This window comes from Capra hircus, chromosome 4, assembly GCF_001704415.2.
Source record: "Capra hircus breed San Clemente chromosome 4, ASM170441v1, whole genome shotgun sequence".
Lineage (NCBI taxonomy): Eukaryota > Metazoa > Chordata > Mammalia > Artiodactyla > Bovidae > Capra > Capra hircus.
The window spans coordinates 85,170,600-85,196,041 of record NC_030811.1 but is presented as its reverse complement, the minus strand read 5'-3'; positions in this window follow the sequence as shown (position 1 = coordinate 85,196,041).

The following is a 25,442-nucleotide window of genomic DNA, read 5'->3' as shown; positions in this document are numbered from 1 at the left end:
TGCCAAGAATATACAAAAAAAGGTCCCAATGACCCAGATAACCACAATAGTGTGGTTGCTCATCTAGAGCCAGATAACCTGGAATGTGAAGTCAAGAGGGCCTTAGGAAACATTACTATGAACAAAGCTAGTGGAGATGATGGAATTCCAGTTGAGCTAATTCAAATGCTAAAAGATGATGCTATTAAAGTGAAGTGCTGCATTCAATATGTCAGTAAATTTGGAAAAAATGTTAGTGGTCACAGGACTGGAAAAGGTCAGCTTTCATTCCAATCTCAAAGAAAGGCAATGCCAAATAATGTTCAAACTAATGTACAATTGTGCCCATTTCATATTCTAACAAGCTAATGCTCAAAATCCTTCAAGCTAGGCTTTAATAGTATGTGAACCTAGAACTTCCAGATATATAAACTGGATTTAGAAAAGACAGAAACCAGAGTCAAACTGCTAACATCTGTTGCATCAGAGAAAAAGCAAGGGAATTCCAGAAAAATATCTACATCTGCTTCATTGATCACACTAAAGCCTTTGACTGTGTGGATCACAACAAACTGTGGGAAATTTTAAAGAGAAAAGAATACCAGACCACCTTACCTGACTCGTGGGAAACCTGTATGCAGGTTAAGAAGCAACAGTTAGAACTGGACATGGAACAATGGACTGGTTCCAAATTGGGAAAGAAGTATGACAAGGCTGGATATTATCACCCTGCTTATTTAACTTCTATGCAGGGAACATCATGAGAAATGCTGGGCTGCATGAATCACAAGTTGGAATCAAGATTACCAGGAGAAAGATTAACAACCTCAGATATGCTGATGATACCACTCTAATGGCAGAAATGAAGAGGAATTAAAGAGCCTCTTGATGAGGGTGAAAGAGGAGTAAAAAAACTGCTTAAAACTCAAAATTCAAAAGCTAAGATCATGGCATACAATCCCATCACTTTATGGCAAATAGATGGGGGAAAGTGGAAACAGTGGCAGATTTTATTTTCTTGGTCTCCAAAATCACTGCACATGGTGACTGTAGCCATGAAATTAAAAGATGCCTGCTCCTTGGAAGAAAAGCTATGACAAACCTAGACACCATACAACACCTTCAAAAGCAAAGATATCACTTTGCCCACAAAAGTCCGTACAGTCAAAGCTATGGTTTCCCAGTAGTCATGTACAGATGTGAGAGCTGTACAGTAAAAGAGACTGAACACTGGAGAACTGATGCTTTTGAACTGTGATGTTGGAGAAGACTCTTGAGACTCCCTGGGACAGTAAGGATATTAAGCCAATCAATCCTAAAGGAAATCAACTCTGAATATTCATTGGAAAGACTAATGTTGAAGCTGAAGCTCTAATACTTTGGCCTCCAATGTGAAGAGCTGACTCATTGGAAAAGATCCTGATGCTGGGAAAGATTGAAGGCAGGAAGAGAAGGGGGTGACCGAGGATGAGATGGGTGGACGGCATCACCGACTCAACAGACATGAGTTTTAGCAAACTCGGCGAGATAGTTCAGGACAGGGAAGTTTAGTGTGCTACAATCCATGGGGTCTCAAAGAGTCAGTTGTGACTTAGCAAGTGAACAATAACCGGGTGACAGGTATTTTACAGGCACTGTGCTTAAGATAGTAAAATAAGAAGACAAAATGTTTGTCTTCAAAATACTGTGAAAAATAGATAGATGAAAAATTTTGTGCAAAGAACTTTCTACTCATGATCACCATTATTTGTGTATCACTGATATTATCATTATTGCAATATCAGTAATATGAATTTCAAAACCACTGCAGCGGTTATCCAGGGCAGTAGTCCACCATTTCAAAATTGCATAACACATTCTTGATTTAAAAAAATGAATAAACAAAAAATCAATTTAGAATTATTAAAGACAAGGTATTTCATTAATCATGTAATACTTGACTGCATTTCTAGGAAATCATGTATTATGATTTTATTAGTGAGAATTAAAAAATAAGAAAATGAACAAAAAAGAGATTGTCATGATCTTCCCAATGCTAAATATCTATGAAGTGCGACTTGTAAAAAGTTTAAGAAGAATACAAATGTTGTTGTAAACAACTAATGACTTGGATATGCTTAAAACAAAAGAATTCATTACATTTAATGAAATACTAAAGCTGCCTAGATCATGTTGATACAAATTGTTACTTTAGGATTGCTGCCTGGTAGACAGGAAGCAATTTGGTCCTTTCTGCAATTCGGTCCTTTCTGGGAGAGCCAACACTCCCAGCAAGTGTGTTGAAAGATAAATATGCTTAATGGGGGAAAAGTTATGAAAGTTGAAAAATAATACTCTTATAAGTAGCATATTGCATTAAAAAATAATTATAAGGCAGTTGGGAGACTGATTCTACTATACATAAATGTTATAATGAACCCAAACTCCTAAATAACACTTGGAGAAGAAAACTGCACAAGCCCAGTGGAGCATGGCATAGGCTGATATCTGAGCAGTGAGCTGCGAACTGACCCATCACGAGGGTTACTCAAATATTTGGAATAAAATGGCAATGGTTTTGCTTATTTTATTTTTGAATAGATCCTCATAATTTGTTCCTTTATTTCAATCAAGGAAACATTATACAAGTGAATTAAGGAAATAACTGCTTTTACTTTCCCTTGGTGACTTTTCTTTTTAAATCAATGCTTCATTAAGTATAGTTCATGTGCAAACTGTTGAGGTTTTACCTAAGTAATTATCTTATTTACATTAATCTACAGAATTCTACAGTGTCAGTTTTTAGCAAAAATAAATTTGTGTGCTAAAGTTATGTTTAATTGATATTAGTATATAATGACAATATATATTTTTAAACTTTTAGAATGTGTCACATATATTTCCAAGTCTACTATCTCTATCCCCAAAACAGAAAGAAAAAAAAATATATGTCCATTGTCAAACATACACTTAAAATCCTTTGCTAGATCTCAAAGATATATTAGGGTATACTAACATAAGCATTGAGAAGAAGGTAATGATGGATGGTGGATTAAGCAAATGCTACTTTAGAGTCAATAATGACTACCTCCCACAAAGAAACTATATAGTTCAAAGAATGCTTTAAAGGTGGGTAGCAACTTGTTAAAATCTAAGTTTCAGATTTAATAAGCTCCATCATTTTTACTTGATTTTTAAAGAAAATCGGAGGAATAAACTTTTCTCTTTTGGCAAGTTTCTTTAGAAGCTTAGATTTGAACTGTAATTTCAAAGTACCCATATTTTTTAAAGTAATTCAGAATAAAATATGACACCTAATTGGAGGCCATTCAGTTGGCTTCATGTTGGGTTACTTATTGATTTTAGAGCCATTTACTAAAGTTTAAAGCTTGGAATAGATTGGCTTCATCAAACTGACACTATAAGTAGTTCTTAAGGCCTGACTACTTTATATGACGTATTCTTAATTCTGTTAACAGTGACTTTTAGAGAACAGTTATGCAAAGCTTCCACCTGTCCATAATCTTTCTCTAAAATTTGAAACTTTCAACTCTATTTGGAAGAAGAGCATGGGAGCATTGCACTAAACGCCTTCTGAATCTTCTCTACCATTTCAGTCATATGTTATCTGCTGCTTTCCAGGGTGTAGGGCAGTGTTGCCATGAATGAGGCATCTAGTGTAATAATCCCCAAAGGTATTGCGTATGATCCACCTTAAAAATAAAGTACTAAGCCCTATACTATACTCTTCCCAATAGTTAAGCAAGAAAAATTACTTGCCAGTAGTGGGAGACAGATACAAAAGGAGAAAGTAGTGGAATCTCGAACAAGTAAGTAGGCAATGGCCAAGAAATAATTTAAATCTTTCTTTATTCACTCATTCAACAAGTTCTGCTGACCTAATTCCACGTGCTAAGAACTATGGCTAACATCAGGCCAGTTAGAAAGGTAAGACATGGCTTTCCTTTCCTCTTAACTCCTACTAGAGTTGATTTATATTGATTAAAATAATCTTTTACCAATTAATTTTGAAAGTTCATTGCTAGCTTATTCTTTCTTTATACATAAAGTAAAATGAATTCAGTTTTTCTATGCTAACATCACTCCATTTAAACTCAGATATGTAATTTTGAGGACTTCCCTTGTGACTAGGAGAGCAAAGTATCCACTTGCAAAGCAGGAGACCTGGTTTCAATCCCTGGGTAGGAAGAACCCCTGGAGAAGTGAATGGCTACCCACTCCACTATTCTGGCCTGGAGAATTCCACGGACAGAGGAATCTGGCAGGGTACCGTCCATGGAGCTGCAAAGAGTCAGACACCGCTGAGTGACTCACTTTCACTTTTACATGTTCTTTTGAATGTGAGATAATAATTTGAAGTAAAAGTCATTAACAAGAGTCATTTCAATGACTAATACAAGCAAAAATCAAATAACAAATATGAATGAGGGTTCAAGAAGCATCAATAGAATTATTCCTCAAATAAGCCTGATTATGAGAAGGAGGGGTAAGGATGGACTATATCTTCAAAGGCTAAGAGTTGATAACACTGGGAAAAAAGGGTGAGGAATGGATGGAAGTTGAACAGTCATACCAGAAGTTTAATGGACCCCCTAACCATGAAAAGGTAATTTTAATCTATTAGACTGCTATCATAAGACCAAGGAGCTTCTTCTTAGTTTCCCTATCTCTGTCTTATGCCCGAGATTCATTCATAGCAGGACAACAGCAAATGTGACTGTGTGAATCCTAGTTCTGCCCCTGATTAACTTCATATCCCTGGGCATCAATCACCACCTAGACCCTTCATTTTTTCTACTGTAAAATGTGAATTGTATTGCAAAACTTATAAGGTAATTAAACATTTAAATAGTGAGAATTTGAGAAAATGGTAATTAATAGAGCACCTGGCACGTGGTAAGACTACAAAATTTTATGCTATCAAAGGAACTGTTACATTAGGCTGTAATAGAAGCAACAGATGGTAGGTTGTTAAATTTAATACTAAACCACAAAGTTCACAAAGAATATAGTAGAAATTGTAATTACCTATATAACAGATATAACAGTAACAGATATAACAGATGTATAACAGGTACATCTTAAAATATTACTTGAGTGTGATTTAACACTGGCTACATACAATCATCTTAACACAGAACACTAGTGCTAATTTAGTTTTCCTTTCAAAGGTTAGTATTTGATAAATCCTCCAAATAAACTCTGATACAAATTACTTTGGTGTTATTTGGTAGCTAGCTAACTTTTTCTGAGGGCTTTTGAAAGTATGTGTCAGGTGTTGTGTTGAAAGTCCTCTTTACATGTTGTCTCATTTAATTCTCTGAATGATCATGTAAAGTTGGTACCGAATGTAATACCTTGCTCTCTCCACCATACACACAGTTTATAGAGAGGAACTTGACACTTAGAAAAGATAAATAACCAGTCCCCTGTCATACATCTTACAAGTAGCAGAAATGAGAAGACACATCATAGTGTTTTATAGCTAGGATGAAATAAAGCAAAATTACCTTTACCACATAAAGACAGAATTAATATATACTCTGGGATACTTCTGAAAGATATGCAGTTTTTCATTCCACTAGCTGCTTCAACATCATAAGTAAAGAAGTACTGAATATGTTCAAACTGTTAAGAGTTTGGGTGAACTGTAAGTAGTAAAATGGTTATGAATTGAGTTGGGATACTTTCTTGTTAATTCCATAAAACTTGAAGGACTTTCTTTTTCAAATAAAGAAAAGATATAAAAGGGGGGTTAATTTTTTGCTTGGGTGTTTTTTTGTTTTTTGTTTTTTACATATATCATACAATTGATAGTAAAAAAAAATGTCCTTTTAAAAAGCTATACAACTTAAAATTGATGTTAAATTTACAGGAAAAGATAAGGAAATAGGTGAAGACTTAAGAATCCTATGTGGTTTCTGGTCCTCTGTTCCTTCCAGAGTAAACCTGTGAAATTAAGTTAAACTTGACATTAGATCAGCTATTTCATAAAGAAGCCAGTCAATGTTTTAATGCCATCTGACCCAAGACTTGCTATTCAACAAATTGATTTCTTTTATATTTCATAAGAAATTCTCAGAAGAAAAATTATATGGTAGAGAAGCAATTGCTACAGTCTTACTTAGCCTTTTATAATTTTCTAGAGAATAAATGCTTTTGTTTGCCAAAGGAAATATAGTCAACAATAAAAAAATATTAGTATTAGTTTCATAGAAAAAAATGAAGCTTTATCCTTGCCAAATATTTTAACATTTGAAAATGTTGGTATTGGTACTAAAATGAAATCAAATGAAACATGTAACATGTAATGAGGTTTTCACCACTGCCAATTCAATTCCTATGTCAGTAATTTTTTGTTAGTTGGTGTGATTCTTTGACATATTAGTTTCTACCCTCTCCTCAATGGTTTAGATTTTATTTACACAGTAGAGTAGTAAAACTAGTAAAATATGTTGAAAAAAAGATTTCCACAGCATGTTTGAAAAACACAAAACTAAAGCCTGATTGAAGCAAATGTCAATGTGTAAAAGCTTTTAACAGAACCTCCCCATTCACCAGAGACATTCTTATCAAAAACATATATATGAGTCCAAAGTCAGCCCAATTAGTTGATGGAGAGAGCCTAAGAATTAGTGTAAGAAAACATTCTTTTACAATCACAAATAGCTCCTCAGAGAGATGACACACTGAGATTGGACTTTTGTTAGCATCTGTTAGTGGATTCTCAGATGCAGAAGGGAGAAGCACAGTTCAGAAAATGGATCAAAATCAGAGGGGGTTATACCAAGCCCAGGAGTCCTAAGTGTTGAGTAGAACGTGTGGAGAAAAATTACTATTAAAAGTAATCATATAGTATAAACTAAATCAGAACTAGCTTCGATCTGTTCCAAATATATATATATATACATACATACACACACACACACACACACACCACACACAGATGTATTGAGGAACCTGAGACAAAGAGGCACATAAACCATAGACTTTCCTCAATTCCCAGGGACACCTGCAGTCTGACATGTTATTTAGAAGTGAAGATTGCCTATGGCTACTACCCTATGAACTTAAAACTCAAGAACTTAAAAACTGTGCTTTAAGTTTTGATAAAACAGATAGGAATCCCTTTCATCTTGTCAATGTCTCCACAATTCTTTACATTTGACTTGCATTGTATCTGGCTTGGAAAGCTGAATTGAAAAAGCATTATTAATTTTATTGTGGCTAAAGCAGAAACTGACATGTTCTTTCTTCTACGTAGGTTTAAAATTGAGAAAACATAATGAATCTAGCCTTTGGGGAATAGGGTATTTAGTATGTGACCCAACTCAAGTTCAGAGAAGAGGTGTTCCTTGTTCACAAATTTTATAGTCTCTTCACATCTGTTGTAGATTTCATCAGCAATTTCTGTTTAGAATTCCTAATTTTCTGAAACCAAGAGATTCAAAGGAAAAACTCCATGAGACTAAACAAAAGAATTCTTTCATTTTGGAAAAATGATATATTGGGAACATTTAGAGAAGATATGGAAGTGAGAAGTCTTGAATTAAGATAGTATCTAATAAATTAGAATGTTCCTACAAAGAACAAGACATTAAGGGAATATTTCCATCTCAAGGCAAGCAATACTTACAAGCCTGTTCCAAATTTCTTCCTATTTTTTCCAACAGATCCTGTTATTTGATGCACATGCTTTCCTTCCTTGCTCCCCAAATTCCCTTGTCTCACCTATAATATTCTTCTGCTTAAATGAATATAGATCAGAATACTGATTTCCAATTTCTTGCTTAAGATGTTATTTATATAAAAAACAGACAAAAATATTTTAATTTGGTTTAAGTTTCTTCTCTCTAGTAACTATACAGACACAGACTAGAATTAAAAATTTGAAAGAATGCATGTTGATGGGGGTGGGGGGTACAGGTTAACTTCTGTTGATTTTTAATAAATATCTGGTTTAATCTAGCTTGTATTCTGATTCAGCCCCCTGATTCTGCTCTTAGCATGACCTCTTATGAATCATATCTTAGTCTATAGTACTCAAACAACAAGTTAAAGACTGTTCTTCATGTTGCTCAACCAGGCATAATTCTCAACACCTTCACATTTTTCAAAAATAAAACTTCAAATAAAACTGTATTTTATAGAGTAATCTCAAGTTCCCAGCAAAACTGAGCATCAGGTACAGAGATCCCCTATATATCCACGCTTCACACATATACATAGCCTCCCTATTATCAACATTCTCCACTAGAATGGTACATACATACATTACAATTGATAAACCAAACCTGACGCATCACCATCCAAATTCTGCAGGCTCTAATTTTCTAACATCCTTCTTAGGCAAGGTACCCTCATTGATTCTAAAAGCTTGTCTTACCTAAGACTGCTTCTTTTCAACACTTCAGCTGCCTACTTAATGTTTTAGTATGACATAATTTAACTCATTATTCCAAATCTGATCTTCTACTTGTCTTTCATATTAATGTCGATGCTACTTTTCCAAAAGTATTTCATAGACCACTTGTCTAACTCAATGAAACTAAGTCATGCCATGTGGGGCTACCCAAAGTGGGAGGGTCCTGGTGGAGAGGTCTGACAGAATGTGGTCCACTGGAGAAGGGAATGGCAAACCACTTCAGTATTCTTGCCTTAAGAACCCCATGAACAGTATGAAAAGGCAAAATGATAGGATACTGAAAGAGGAACTCCCCAGGTCAGAAGGTGCCCCAATATGCTACTGGAGATCAGTGGAGAAATAACTCCAGAAAGAATGAAAGGATGGAGCAAAAGCAAAAACAATACCCGGTTGTTGACATGACTGGTGATAGAAGCAAGGTCCGATGCTGTAAAGAGCAATATTGCATACGAACCTGGAATGTCAAGTCCATGAATCAAGGAAAATTGGAAGTGATAAAATAGGAGATGGCAAGAGTGAATGTCAACATTCTAGGAATCAGCAAACTAAAATGGACTGGAATGGGTGAATTTAACTCAGATGACCATTATATCTACTACTATGGGTACCAATCCCTTAGAAGAAATGGAGTAGCCATCATGGTCAACAAAAGAGTCTGAAATGCAGTACTTGGATGCAATCTCAAAAATGACAGAATGATCTCTGTTCATTTCCAAGGCAAACCATTCAATACCACAGTAATCCAAGTCTGTGCCCAAAGCATTAATACTGAAGAAGCTGAAGTTGAACGGGTCTATGAAGACCTACAAGACCTTTTAGAACTAACACCCAAAAAAAAATGTCCTTTTCATTATACGGGACTGGAATGCAAAAGCAGGAAATCAAGAAACACCTGGAGTAACAGGCAAATTTGGCCTTGGAATACGGAATGAAGTAGGGCAGAGGCTAATAGAGATTTGCCAAAAGAACGCACTGGTCATAGCAAACAACCTCTTCCAACAACATAAGAGAAGATTCTACACATGGACATCAACAGATGGTCAACATCAAAATCAGATTGATTATATTCTTTGCAGCCAAGATGGAGAAGCTCTATATAGTCTGCAAAAACAAGACAGGGACCTGACTGTGACTCAGATCATGAACTCCTTATTACCAAGGAGTAAAATTGAAGAAATTTAACTTCAGACCTAAATTGAAGAAAGTAGGGAAAACCAATAGACTATTAAGGTATGACCTAAATCAAATCCCTTATAATTATACAGTGGAAGTGAGAAATAGATTTCAGGGATTAGATATGATAGAGTACCTGAAGAACTATGGATGGAGGTTCGTGACATTGTACAGGAGACAGGGATCAAGACCATCCCCATGGAAAAGAAATGCAAAAAAGCAAAATGGCTGTTTGGGGAGGCCTTACAAATAGCTGTGAAAAGAAGAGAAGCAAAAAGCAAAGGAGAAAAGGAAAGATATACGCAACTGAATGCAGAGTTCCAAAGAATAGCAAGAAGTGATAAGAAAGCCTTCTTCAGAGATCAATGCAAAGAAATAGAGGAAAACAACAGAAGGGGAGACTAGAGATCTCTTCAAGAAAAGTAGATATACTAAGGGAACATTTCATGCAAAGATGGACTTGATAAAAGACAGAAATGGTATGGACCTAACAGAAGCAGAAGATATTAAGAAGAGGTGGCAAGAATACACAGAAGAACTGTACAAAAAAGATCTTCATGAACCAGATAATCATGATGGTGTGATCACTCATCACATCCTGGAATGTGAAGTCAAGTGGGCCTTAGAAAGCATCACTATGAACAAAGCTAGTGGAGGTGATGGAATTCCAGTTGAGTTATTTCAAATCCTGAAAGATGATGCTGTAAAGGTGCTGCACTCAATATGCCAGCAAATGTGGAAAACTCAGCAGTGGCCACAGGACTGGAAAAGGTCAGTTTTCATTCCAATCCCTAAGAAAGGCAATGCCAAAGAATGCTCACACTACTGCACAATTGCACTCATCTCACACACTTTAAAAATAATGCTCAAAATTCTCCAAGCCAGGCTTCAGCAGTACATGAACCGTGAACTTCCAGATGTTCAAGCTGTTTTTAGAAAAGGCAGAGGAACCAGAGATCAAATTGCCAACATCTGCTGGATCATCAAAAAGCAAGAGAGTTCCAGAAAAGCATCTATTTCTGCTTTATGGACTATACCAAAGCCTTTGACTGTGTGGATCACAAGAAACTGTGGAAAATTCTGAAAGAGATGGGAATACCAGACCACCTGACCTGCCTCTTGAGAAATCTGTATGCAGGTCAGGAAGCAACAGTTAGAACTGGACATGGAACAACAGACTGGTTCCAAATAGGAAAAGGAGGACGTCAAGGCTGTATATTGTCACCCTGCTTATTTAACTTCTATGCAGGGTACATCATGAGAAACGCTGGACTGGAAGAAACACAAGCTGGAATCAAGGTTGCCAGGAGTAATATCAATAAGCTCAGATATGCACATGATACCACCCTTATGGCAGAAAGTGAAGAGGAACTAAAGAGCCTCTTGATGAAAGTGAAAGAGGAGACTGAAAAAGTTGGCTTAAAGCTCAACATTCAGAAAACTAAGATCATGCATCTGGTGCCATCACTTCATGGGAAATAGATGGGGAAACAGTGGAAACAACATCAGACTTTATTTTGAGGGGCTTCAAAATCACTGCAGATGGTGATTGTAGCCATGAAATTAAAAGATGCTTGCTCCTTGGAAGGAAAGTTATGACCAACCTAGATAGCATATTCAAAAGCAGAGACATTACTTTGCCAACAAAGGTCTGTCCAGTCAAGGCTATGGTTTTTCCAGTGGTCATGTATGGATGTGAGAGTTGGACTGTGAAGAAAGCTGAGCTCCAAAAAATTGATTCTCTTGAACTGTGGTGTTGGAGAAGACTCTTGAGAGTCCCTTGGACTGCAAGGAGATCCAACCAGTCCATTCTAAAGGATATCAGTCCTGAGATTTCTTTGGAACGACTGATGCTACAGCTGAAGCTCCAGTACTTTGGTCACCTCATGCGAAGAATTGACTCATTGGAAAAGACTCTGATGCTGGGAGGGATTGGGGGCAGGAGAAGAAGGGGACTACAGAGGATGAGATGGCTGGATAGCATCACGGACTCGATGGACATGAGTTTGGGTGAACTCCGGGAGTTGGTGATGGACAATGAGGACTGGCTGCTGCAATCTGAAATCTTAATAGGTGATTTATGGGCACTGGTAGGTGAAGGAGAAATTACTAATAATAATAGTCTAAAATAATTTAAAACCACAAGATTAGTATTTTGTCATACTCTCCACATAAGAGATGATATGCCATGTCTGAAAAGGACCAGAAGCCATGCAAGTTGCTACACTGAAATGTATGAACTGTTGACTTGGTACACTGATCTAAAGATAGTATTTTCCAATTAATTTTATATTGAGGTAAACCAAATATTAGATGACTGCTATTCTATTTTATAAGATTTGTTGTTGTTGTTTAGTTACTGAGCCATGTCTGATGCTTTTGTGAACCCATAGGCCAACAGGCTCCTATGTCCATGGGATTTCCCAGACAAGGATAATGGAATGGGCTGCCATTCTCTTCTGTAGGGGACCATCCTGACTAAGGGATTGAACCTGTATCTCCTACACTAGCAGATTCTTTACCACAGAGTCACCAGGGAAGCCCATTTTATGAGATACTGGATTACCAGTCACTGTTTCTTGAAGTTTATGTATTACACAAAATCATGTTCATCAGGTTTAATTAAGGAAAGAGGGAAAGCAAAGACTCATAATTAAGCAAAAGCAAAGACTTCTGTTCAAGGTTGAGTTCAGTGACATAGTATCTTTTTGACTTGACCAAATAACCTAGCCATGCACAACAAATCACCTAGCCATGCGCTAGATCTGTGATTGCAGGCAACATATTGCCACACTATCTTGTCTGTAAAATGGAGACAAAAATACTAGCACCTATATGCTTGTCATGATTTAATGAAAACAAATCATTCAGCATTTTTCTTGAATAGTAGCAGTAGTAGTAGATACACTAAGCTTTCAGTAAACAATATGCATTTTTAATTTTGTACAGAACAGCATTGTTGGGCCAAAAAATTAGAATTTGTTGTTGTTTAGTCATTGAGTCATGTCTGACTCTGTGACCCCATGGACTACAGCATGCCAGGCTTCCCAGTCCTTCACTATCACCCGGAGTTTGCTCAAATTCAGTGTCCATTGAGTCTGTGCTGCCAGCCAACCATCTCAACCTCTGTTGCTCCCTTCTCCTCTTGATCTCAATCATTCCCAGCATCAGAGTCTTTTCCAGTGAGTCAGCTCTTCACATCAGGTGGCCAGTGTACTGGAGCTTTGGCTTCAGCGTCAGTCCTTTCAGTGAATATTCAGAGTGGATTTCCTTTAGGATTGACTGGTTCCTCTGGTGTCCAGGGGATTCTCAAGTGTCTTCTCCAGCACCATGGATCAGAAGCATCAATTCTTCAGTGTTCAGTCTTTTTTGTGGTCCAACTCTCACATCTATACATGAACACTGGAAAAAAAAAAACATAGCTTTGACTATATGGACCTTTGTCAGCAAAGTGACATCTCTGCTTTATAATATGCTGTCTGGGTTTGTCATACCTTTTCCTTCAAGGAGTAAGTATTTTTTTTTAATTTCATGGCTACAGTTACCTTCTGCAGTGATTTGGAGCCCAAGAAAATAAAATCTGTCGCGGTTTCCATTTTTCCCCATCTACTTGTCATGAAGTGATGGGGCTGGATGCCACAATCTTAAGTTTTTTGAATGTTGAGTTTCAAGTGAGCTTTTTCACTTTCCTCTTTCACTTTCATCAAGAGGCTTTTTAGTTCCTCTAGCTATCTACCATTAGGGTAGTGGTCATCTGCATATCTGAAGTTACTGATATTTCTCCCAGTAATCTTGAGTCCAGCTTGTGAATCATCCACCCCAGCACTGTGTATGACATACTCTGCATATAAGTTAAGTAAGCAGGGTGACAATATGTAGCTTTGACATACTTCTTTCCCAATTTGGAACCAGTGTGTTGTTCCATGTCTAGTTCTAACATGTCTCTTGCCACACAAGTTTCTCAGGATGTAGGTACTGTGGTCTGGTATTCCCATCTCTTTAAGAATTTTCCCAGTTTGTTGTGATCCACCCAGTCAAAGGCTTTAGCATAATCAATGAAGCAGAAATAGATATTTTTCTGGAATCATCTTACTTTCTCTGTGATCCAACGGAAGTTGGCAATGTGGTCTCCAGTTCCTCTGCCTTTTCTAAATCCAGTTTGTATAACTTGAAGTTCTCAGTTCTCATACTGTTGAAGCCTACCTTGAAGGATTTTGAGCATTACCTTGCTAGCATGTGACATGAGTGCAACTGTACAGTAATTTGAACATTCTTTGACATTGCCTTTCTTTGGGATTGGAATAAAAACTGACCTTTTCCAGTTCTGTGGCCATTGCTGAGCTTTTTTCCAAATTTGCTGGCATATTGAAAGCAATACTTTAACAGCATCATCTTTTAAGATTTGAAATAGCTCAACTGGAATTCCATCACCTCCACTAGCTTTGTTTATAATGATGCTTCCCAAGGCCCACTAAACTTCACATTCCAGGATGTCTGGCTCTTAATGACCTGCATAACCATGATGAGTGACCACACCATTGTGGTTATGCAGATCATTAAGACCTTTTTATTATAGTTCTGTATATTCCTGCCACCTCTTTTTAGTTTTTTCTGCTTCAGTTAGGTCCATACCATTTTTGTCCTTTATTGTGCCCATCTTTGCATGAAATGTTCCCTTGTTATCTCTAATTTTCTCGAGAGATTTCTAGACTTTCTCATTCTATTGTTTTCCTTTATTTCTTTGCATTGTTCATTTAAGAAGGCTTTTCTTATTTCTCCTGGCTATTCTTTGAAACTTTGCATTCAGTTGGGTCTATCGTTCCCCTTCTCCTTTGCCTTTTCTTCTCTTTTTTTCTTAGCTATTTGTAAGGCCACTTCAAACAACCAATTGCCTTCTTGCTTTTTCCTTTGGGATCATTTTGGTCACTGCCTCCTGTACAATGTTATGAAAATTTGTCCATAGTTCTTCAGGGATTCTGCCTACCAGATCTAATCCTTTGAATCTATTTGTCACTTCTATTGTATAAACATAAGGGCTTTGATAAAAAATTAGAATAAAGTGATTTTTATATTCTAAAAATATTAAATTGGTAATCTGGAAAGTGGAGAATTACTAGAATTCCTTCTTGTATTATGATTTTTTTAATTTTCAGCACAATACTTGGCACTTAGTACTTGGCAAATATTTGTGGAATATTATTATTTTTTCATTTTATTTATTTATTGTCAGTTGCTGTGTGGGCTTTTCTTTGGTTGTAGTGAGGGGATACTACTCTCTAATTATGGTGTACAGGCTTCTCATTGTGGTGGCTTCTCTTTTGCAGAGACAGGCTCTAGGGCTTCAACAGTGGCAGCCCGTGGGCTCAGCAGTTGTTGCTCCTGGGCTCTAGTGCACAGGCTCGATAGGTGATCCATAGCATGTGGGATCTTCCAGGATCAGGGACTGAACTCGTGTCTCCTGAATAGGCAGGCAGATTCTTTACCATTTTGCCACAAGGGAAATCCCTGTGGAATATTATATAATGGAATTCTTAACTCTATAATAGAGAGCAGTGGTAAAAGACAGTGCTCTCTGCATTTATCCCAATATCACTAACATAGTAGTTGAAACTACAAAGCAGATTTTTTTAACTGCTAAGTAATTTAATGAGTGAATCAATTAATGAGAAAACTGTATTTTGAAATATACGTGTATAATTTTTTAAGCTTCCATGTATTTTAATTTGTGATAATTTAATTTGGGCTTCCCTGGTGGCTCAGGTGGTAAAGAATCCACCTGCAGTGTGGGATACCTGGGTTCAATCCCTGGGTTGGGAAGATCCCCTTGAGGCATGCCTGGCATCCCACTCTAGTATTTTTGCCTAGAGAATCTCCATGGACAGAGAAGCCCATGGATCACAAAGAGCTGAACAAAACTGAGTGACTAGGCACACACACAATACAAAATAAATTAAATTCTATGAATGCACAGTCAAGCTACAACCTAAACAGAAAAGTCAGCCTATTTTGCAATCATAACTGCACAACATTACTTTTGCAGAGACAAGAGATCTTAAATGTATAATTTATCCAAAATTATTTTTTTAGATAAAATAAGATACTAATGGCTTTACACATGCTTGAATAAGTAATGGATAAAATGTCTAAACCTATGGATAAGGAATTCCCAACTATTGCCAAGTGAGATGACTGGTAAAAACCCTCCCCACAAACCCTTCAAAAAGAGCTGGAAAGAAAGAATAAAACAAAAATGTCCATGTTCTGGATGTCAAAAAAAAGCATGCAACCATCAGAAAAGCATTTATGATTGAAAAGTGAAAGTGTTAGTCACTCAGTTATATCCTGTGTTTTGCAACCCCATGGACTATAGTTCACCAGGCTCCTCTGTCCATGGAATTCTCCAGGCAAGAATACTGGAGTGGGTACCATTTCCTTCTCCAGGAGACCTTTCTGACCCAGGGATCAAACCCCAGTCTCCTGCATAGCAGGTAGATTCTTTATCATCTGAGCCACCAGAGAAGACCTTTCATGATTGAAGAACTGATAAATTCAAGTAAGAACAGTAGAATTCCATGATTTTTTTTTTTTTTTTTTTTTTTGCTTAGGGCTTGTCCCATCTCCATTCTCAGCTCGATGAACATGGAGGTTTTGATAGGATTAAGCAATCAATGAGAACTGGCTTCTTTGCTTCTGTGGTCAAAGGGAACTCACTCAAATAGGAACAATAAGGATCACATAGAAGTAATCATATCATAGTTATGATTGAAGGAATCATAGTCTTGCTTGAGTCTACATACACACAAAACAGAGACCTAAGAGGACTCAAACTAGCCACATGCTCTTGATCAAACGAGGCTGCACACATGCACAGGGGAAACATGAAAGATTACAATGGAATATAAGCAAGGGCAGAATAACTCTCTTCTACTCAGACATATTCATTCACACATATACCATGATTAGCTTCACACACTTGAGCACAACCTTTTTCCAGCCATTGACTAACAACTAAGTTATGCATGTGTGCGCTATGCTACATCACTCCAGTCGTTCTGGTTCTTTGTGACCCTATTGACTGCAGCCTGCCAGGCTCCTCTGTCCATGGGATTCTCCAGGCAAGAATACTGGAGTGGGTTGCCATGCCCTCCTCCAGGGGATTCTCCCAACCCAGAAACTGAAACTGCTTCTTTTACGTCTCCTGCATTTGCAGGCAGATTCTTTACCAATAATGTCACTATTGGGAAGTCCCAAGTGAGGAATACACAGGAAAATCCTAGAAGGCCACATTTTAATATAAATACAAAATATATAAATAAAGACATCAGAGGCTGAACACCATGGGAGTCACAGACTTAGCCAAAACAAGTAACAAAATAAAGAAACCAATAAACTAACAAACAAAATAGCAACAACAACATTCAGAGCTTGAGGGGAGGGATATGAACTTAGAATTGTTACGGTTACTATTCAAAAAGCTCCAGTTTTTAACAATGACAAAAAAATAATGAGATTTGCAAAGACATAGAAATGTGTTAGATTCTGGGAAAAAAAAAAGCCAAGAACAGAAATTTTCCCCAGGTGTTGGACTTGGCAGACAAAAATAGCAGAGCAGCTATTATAAATATGCTCAATGAAGTAAAAGAAGCCATGCTCAATAAATTAAAGGAAAGTATGAAAACAGTTAATCAACAAATAAAAGCAAATACACAGACATGAAGTAACTTTAGTGGTTGTTTAGGTGTAGGAGCATGAAGTAACTTTGAGGCAGGAGCAGAGTATAGAATAAATTTGGAAGGATGGTAGAAAGATTCCAAATCTGGATTGTTGTGATGCTTGCTATTCTCTATAAATTTGCTAAAAATCATTAAATTAAACATTTACAATAAGTGAATTTCATAGTATAAAGTTTATGTCTCAGTAAATTTATTTTAAAAATTTGTGTGCACTTTGATATTTCTTGATCCCCTAATGTTTCTCTCTATATTTTATCCACTAGAATTTATTGTAAATACTGAATCCAGCTTAATGTCATTAAAAAATTCAAGAATTTCAATACTTCCTGGTAACATTCCTCTTCACAAGTTCTTTATCATTGTTTCCATATATTCCAATTTCTTAGAAAGGTGGAAGAAACACAAGCTGGAATCAAGATTGCTGGGAGAAATATCAATAACCTCAGATATGCAGATGACACCACCCTTATGGCAAAAGTGAAGAGGAACTAAAAAGCCTCTTGATGAAAGTGAAAGAGGAGAGCAAAAAAATTAGCTTAAAGCTCAACATTCAGAAAACAAAGATCATGGTATCCAGTCCCATCACTTCATGGGAAATAGATGGGGAAATAGTGGAAACAATGTTAGACTTCATTTTTGGGGGCTCCAAAATCACTGCAGATGGTGACTGCAGCCATGAAATTAAAAGACGCTTACTCCTTGGAAGAAAAGTTATGACTAACCTAGACAGCATATTCAAAAGCAGAGACATTACTTTGCCGACTAAGGTCCATCTAGTCAAGGCTATGGTTTTTCCAGTGGTCATGTATGGATGTGAGAGTTGGACTGTGAAGAAGGCTGAGCACCGAAGAATTGATGGTTTTGAACTGTGGTGTTGGAGAAGACTCTTGAGAGTCCCTTGGACTGCAAGGAGATCCAACCAGTCCGTTTTAAAGGAGATCAGCCCTGAGATTTCTTTGGAAGGAATGATGCTAAAGCTCAAACTCCAGTAATTTGGCCACCTCATGCAAAGAGTTGACTCATTGGAAAAGACTCTGATGCTGGGAGGGATTGGGGGCAGGAGGAGAAGGGGACGACAGAGGATGAGATGGCTGGATGGCATCACTGACTCGATAGACATGAGTCTGAGTGAACTCCAGGAGTTGGTGATGGACAGGGAAGCCTGGCATGCTGCAATTCATGGGGTCGCGAAGAGTCAGACATGACTGAGCGACTGAACTGAACTGAACAAATAACTAAGAACCATTTTTTAAATGTTTATCTTAAGATTATGGCAAAATAGCCAGAATACTGCTAATTTAATGCTCTTGATTTCTCATCTGGACACTTGAGAATTAATTCTTTATTCCTGTTCCATGATTCATCCTCCTCACTTCTATTCATACACTGGAGTAATTTTATGAACATAATTCCACTCTTTTTGTTTATAGTTTGCTAATAATTCTCCAGGTATTTTCTCTCCCTCTCTCTCCATCCTCATGTCCCTCAATCTTTTAACCTGGAGTCCACAAACTCAAAAGAACTTGATAGATTAAATTGGGGTTTTGTAACCCCTGAAGTAATGTGTAAAAGATTTCTATATAGGTAGATTTTTGCATATATGAGGATATTTTCTCCACGCTATTAAAAGACATGTATTCCTTTTTTTATTTTACTGTTAGAATTCAAAGCAAGACATTCAAGGGCTTTGTTATATTCTAAAAGGAGCCAGTTCCCTGAAAAGTGTAAGAAACATGGTCCTTGTGTTGACATTTCTTTACTCTTTACCGACATATAGATCCGCCTGTTCCTGAACCTAGCCTCCTTCCAATACCAGTTTATTTCCTTTCTTTTTGCTTCATATGCTTCAAGAGATAGGCACCATTTTTAATGCCCTGAAAAGACACCTCTCTTATTTGCCTCTCTGCATTTACATAGATTCTTCTCTTTCTGCCTTCTCACAACCCACTCTATCTGGTAAATATTTATGCACACTTTTCAATTGCCTCTTTCTCTAAGAAGTTTGCATGATCCTGTTAGAAATAGTCCCTTGTGTTCCTCTATCATGTTGAATCAACTATAAATGGACCTGAGTTACATTTATTGCAATTCTTGTTCATAAAAGTGTTCCTAATCTAGACTGGGAGCTCGAGAGAGAAAGAACTCAAGTGTGTTTAGTTTCCAGCCAGGTAGTAGGCATTTAGAGGCACTTTAAAATAAATCAGTGCATGAACTGATATACAAATGAACTGATATACAAATAAAACAGTGCATGAACTGATATACAAATGGCCAAATAACTTTTCCTACCACTTTATGAAGGGATAAATTTGTTTCAAGAACAAAGACAAATTTTACTGGGCTATAGTAGACATAGTAATGACTTCTCAGTCCATATCTTAATTTCTGGAACCCATGAATATATTGCTAAAATGCACTGGTGGAAGTTAAGTTACAGATGAAACTAAGGTTGCTAAGGAAGTTAAGTTATAGATGAAATTAAGGTTGAAATTAAGGTTGACCTTACAAAACAGAGATTATCCTGGTTTATCCCGGTAGGCCCATGATCTTCAAATGGGTCTTCAATTGAGAAGAGTCAGAACCTGAGAGATGGCATCAAGGGGAAAGTCTGACTGGCCATGGCTAGCCGTGAAGATGGAGAAAGGAAGCACAAACCAAAGAATACATGCCACATCTAGAAGTTGAAAAGGGCAAAAAAGTAGATTTTTCTCCCGGAGCCTCCAGAAAAGGACACAGCCTGATATACACACTTTGGGTTTTAGTCCAGTGACACCCATTCAGTTTCAGACTTCCAGACTGTTCCACTAAATCTGTGGTAATTTGTTACAGTAAACACATACCCCCACACACAAACCTGGATTTTCTAACAATACTTCCTATATTTCAAACATCCCTGCTATAAATTGAATTGCATCCTCTCAAGAGACATGTTTAATTCCAAAATCCCAGGATTCAAAATGTGACCGTATTTGGAAATAGTATTGTTGGTAGATATAATTAGTTAGGATGAGGTCATATTGGATGAGGGTGGGTCTTTACTGTACTACGACATGAGTCTTTTTAATGAGGGGAAATAGACAAAAAAGAGAAGACAGCCATGTAACAACAGGCAGAGATCCAAATGATGCTTTTACAAGCCAAAGTACTCTAAGAATTGCTGGCAAACTCCAGAATCTGGAAAAGGCAAAGAGAATTTTCCTCTACAGGCTTTAAAGGGAACACAATCCAGGCAGAATCATCTTGTCAGAATTTTAGCCTCCAGAATTGTGAGAAAATTAATTTCTGCCTTTTTTTTAAGCCACCCAGTTTTTGCTTAGTTACAGTAGCCCCAGGGGAACCAACACTAATACCTCAAAACCTGAATTCTAATTTCAGAGTGTTGTGTATTCATCAAATTTCTCTTTCAAGATTTCTCATGATCACTTTCAAAAATTAAACATATTCTTCAGGTTGTTGCAGCATTTGCTACATTAACACAACACAGATTTGACATCCAAATGTTGAGTTTGCAGGAGTCAAGGAGCAAACAATTAGGCTCAAACAGCTGACTCTACTCATGTGTCAATGAATTATCTGCTATAAGCCCCACAATACAACCTCAGAAGGAAACCAGATCAAAAGAGACAGGTCAAAAATTTTGTTTTAACATTCATGAGTTTTGTTTTAGTGAACAGAACAGGAGAAAGATATAGAGGCATTAGTATATATCATCAAAGTTGGAGTTAACAACATCTGACAGGTTAACCACACACACACACAAAATCTCCTTAAACTCCAAATTTCTCCAAACTTTCTTTTAGGCCAAAGGGGGGGAAATGGCTTTGTAACTATTCCTGAATCTTTTTATTTAATTTAAAACTGATCAATAATAGTATCTGTAATGCAACAAGTTTGTCTTCTAAACCACTGTATCCCAGTGTTCATTTCTTCTAAATTTAAGTATTTATTTTATACTTTTTGCTTAAAGTGGTTAATCATGAAATGCTTTGTTAAATCTCCTGTTATGAACTCTTGCTTTTCATATTGTGAAATACACCTGTTTCTGTTTAAGTCAGAGGCAATACGAAGACAATTGGTGATTACTGCAATCTCTGTTAATCTCTATACACAGGTACTCACACATGGATGATCAAAATTCCTTATGAAATCATTCACTTTTTCACAATGGCTTCAAATCCTTTTGAAAAGAATGTCTAAGGAAAAAGTACAACTACTTATAAAGCAGATAGCTATAAACTTAGGTCTCTTTTTATTTAGTATATAAAAATCAAAAGTAAAGAAGCAATTTTGCTTTTCTTAGTTTTATTAATACAAGTAAACTAAACTCTTGTGTTGCAAACACTGCTTTTAAGAAACTCCTGGCCAAATGCTTTTCAAATAAGTTTGAGTTTATTAGGAAATGCTGATGGATCATAGTAGATGAAAGCCCTAGCTGAAATAATGACATGGTACTAACAGCCTTGGTAAACTAGGCTTAATTACATAGATTAACCAAGCTCAGTTAATGATTATTTTACAATTCTACCATATTTGTTTGAACATCATAATGTGTTTTTAATGTACATTTGTCAAGATTTAAACTCCAATACCACATCAAAACTGAGTTGACATTAATCGCATGATGAGGTAAATTTTAAAAAGTATAGATGTGATCAAGATGTCTTTCAAATATATCCAAACATATGGTTCCTTGAAACTATTCTTAAAATTAGTATTCTCAGTGTTTTTTACTGATTGGTTCTTAAAACCAGATTCTTTCTTGAAATTTTGCATTAGAATTCAACCAAAATCTTTGGCAAATCTTCAACTAATGTATATTATTACTTTCAAATTTGTTTACTTCCCAATAAGAAATGAATAATTTCCACACTGAATTAATGTTCTGTGGTTGCCATCACAATACCCAGACAGGGTTGATTACACAACAGGAATCTATTTCCTCATAGTTCTGGATGCTATAAGTCCAAGATCAAGATATCAGTGGACTTGCCTCCTCCTGAGAGCTTTGAGGGAGGGAACTGCTTTAGGCCTCTTTGCTTGGCCATCTTTTTCCTGAGCCTCACATCATCTTCCCTACATATATGTCTGTGTTTATATTTTCTCTTCTTATAAGAATACCACTTAAACTGGATTACAACTAACCTAAATGACTTCACTGTGACTTAATCACCTTTGCAATGAACCCTCCTCCAAATATGGTCAGATTCTGAAGTACTGAGGGTTAGGACTTCAACATAATTTGGTGGGAAGAGGGCATAATTCAGCTCATAACACAAGCATAATTCACACTGCAGTGTTTACAAGACTTTAAGTAGCTATAAATCCTTCGAATTAAAAAATAATTTTTATACTTAATGTACAGTGACAGCTTTATTAGTTCTGAACATTTAGCTATTTGACTTTTTTTCTCCTGAACTAATTTCATTGTTATAGAGTAATGAAAATTAAGAACTTTATTTTCAAAATCTTGATATTACTTTAGGAAAATAGATATATTAGCAAAACATAGTAAGCATTGTCTATGAAGTGTTAATTTTCACACTAATTACATCTGGGATTTTCACCATTTGAGATGAGCACATAAATTTGTTGTTTAGTCACTAAGTTGTGTCTGATTCTTTGCAACCCCATGGACTGTAGTCTGACAGGCTTTCCTGTCCTTTACTGTCTTCTGGAGTTTGCTCAAATTCATGTCCATTCAGTGGACAGTGATGTTCAGTGATGCTATCTAACCATCATCATCCTTTGAGACGAGCACATAAAGTTGACAAGAACCCAAAAGTTTGATCTTAAAAGTAAAAATGAACTGTTTCTAATGCAGTGAAACAGACACCACCAACCAAGGGAACTCTAGATTTAAAGCTGTAAGTGTCGATTTGAAGTTGATTTTGGAACATGACAAATCTTCAACTTCATTCTTTTACACTAATGTTTCAGTCACAACCAAGTGTAAGATACACAACCTTATGCTTAGGGCCATACTACTACCTTCTCTGAGCTCTGATTTCCAGGCACAAGTTCCTTCTTGATCTCCTAAAAATAATTTCTAGCCTTATTTTTTTAATTCATGGAATTCTATTAGTAGTTATGTTTAATAAGAAAAAAAAATCTTGGAAATAAATCATATTAATTTGTAAATCTTCCCTGAGATGAATGATTTTGGTCATAGTATGTCCTCACCTGACAGAATATTTGATTTATGTGAGGGTGAGGTTGCACGTAAATTCTGAACATCTATAAAAGAAGAGAGGGAGCAGAAGTAACACCAAAAAGGAAAGGCCAAAAAAGGAGCTAAAATCTCTATTAAAAAAAAAAAAAAAGGATGAAAACCTCAGGATTTTCTTTTAGTCACTTCAAAATTTTGACAGATATTAAATACATATTTTAATGTGCACATTTGTATAGATTTACATATACTATATATGACATATATATAATACAAAGAGAATCAAAGATAGCAATTCAACTTATACATTAAGGAATAGTATAAAGATAAGAATAAGACTGTATATTTTATTATATACTCTGAGTTCAGAAAGCTTGAAAATTGGTGGAGGGAGAAGAAAAGGTTAGTTTTTTATATGAAATAGTTCATGTTAATATTAAAAGCCAGTTAGCCTCATTGAAACATTTTGCATTTTAATCCCACCTACACTCCTTAGTCTTTGATTTTGCAAGAAGGTTTTCAAACAAAATATTCTCAGCAGTTAGCCCAACACCTATTTTCAGGTTTGGATAATTTTATGAAAGATAATATCAATCAGAGCACATTCAGTCCATCTATTACTCAGTACCCCTACACTAAGGAAATTCCAGGGTCATTTAATTACCTTCTACATTTCTTTGCAAGTTTAAATGTGAAAGTGAGATGGGAAGCCAGACAGCTGAGGAAGAGTAACCATAAAAGAAGAGGCAAACTAAATGCAATAAACCTAATCTTGTACACAAATGCACACAGCTGTGCAGTCCTCAGGCCCCAGAGAGCCTGTCTAAGTGTAATGAAATATTAAGGAAAAACATCCATGTTCTCTGGAAGAAGCTTCTCCATGTCTTCCTTTGCTTACTTATACCAAAAAATCTCAGATTTTCCATTTCTTTCTTTGCTTTCTTACACCAAAAAATCTTAGATTTTCCATTTCTTCCTTTGCTTTCTTACATAAAGAAATCTTAGATCACAAAACAGGATGCATTTAGAAGTGCTTCCTCTCTTTGAATGATCCCTCAGTCTTGAAAGCCCAGGTTAAAAAAAAAAAAAAAAAACTACCAGATTCCTATTCTCATTCCAACTATTACCTTATGCTGAGTTATTTCTGTGGTTTTCAACAATTTAGAATAATACTTGGACAATGAGTACTGACAATTGTTTAGAAACTTGAAACAATTTCTGGAATATCTATATTAGTAACATATATCCATACATATAATTTAAGAAGGTCTATCGTCACTTATTTGACAGTGCATCCTACATAATTTAACATGCCAAATAAACCTAATTAGTTTAACATCTCTCATTTACAAGGTGAAAAATAAATCTTTTGAAGTTTTCCAGGGGGCCTCTTGGAAATCTCAGTTACCCATGGTAGGTTAAAAATGTACCATTTAGAATCTAATTCTTTAAAGTTGCCAAAAAATCAAAAGGTATGAGCATTTTACTAAACAGGATCACTAATTATTATGAAACAATCTTTATTTAACTAAAATGACAATAGAAGATTTTATAACAAATACAGACGTTTACACAGTTGTGAATAAAACTTTTTTGATATTGAAGAGACTGGGTTTCCATAACTAATCAAAAACTTGATAAAACAAACAAACAAACAAACTTGGAGCACAGTCAGTTAGTTGATAAGACACAAAATCTTTGCTGTCCAGGCAGATTATTTCAAGTAAACAAAAATCTTTGTTTATACTTCCTTATTAAGAGTAGACCAGTAGTAAAACAAATAAAACTGCATCCTTTTAATGGAGAGAAAACCAAACTAATTTTGCAACAGTTTTCTTTTGATATTAAAATTAATTAAAAAAACATAATCCATTCCAATATTAGTAATCTTCACCACACATAAAATTCCTTTCCCAAGATTCCTTTTCCATGAAAATTCTAAAACTTTTTGTGTGCATTTAATTTT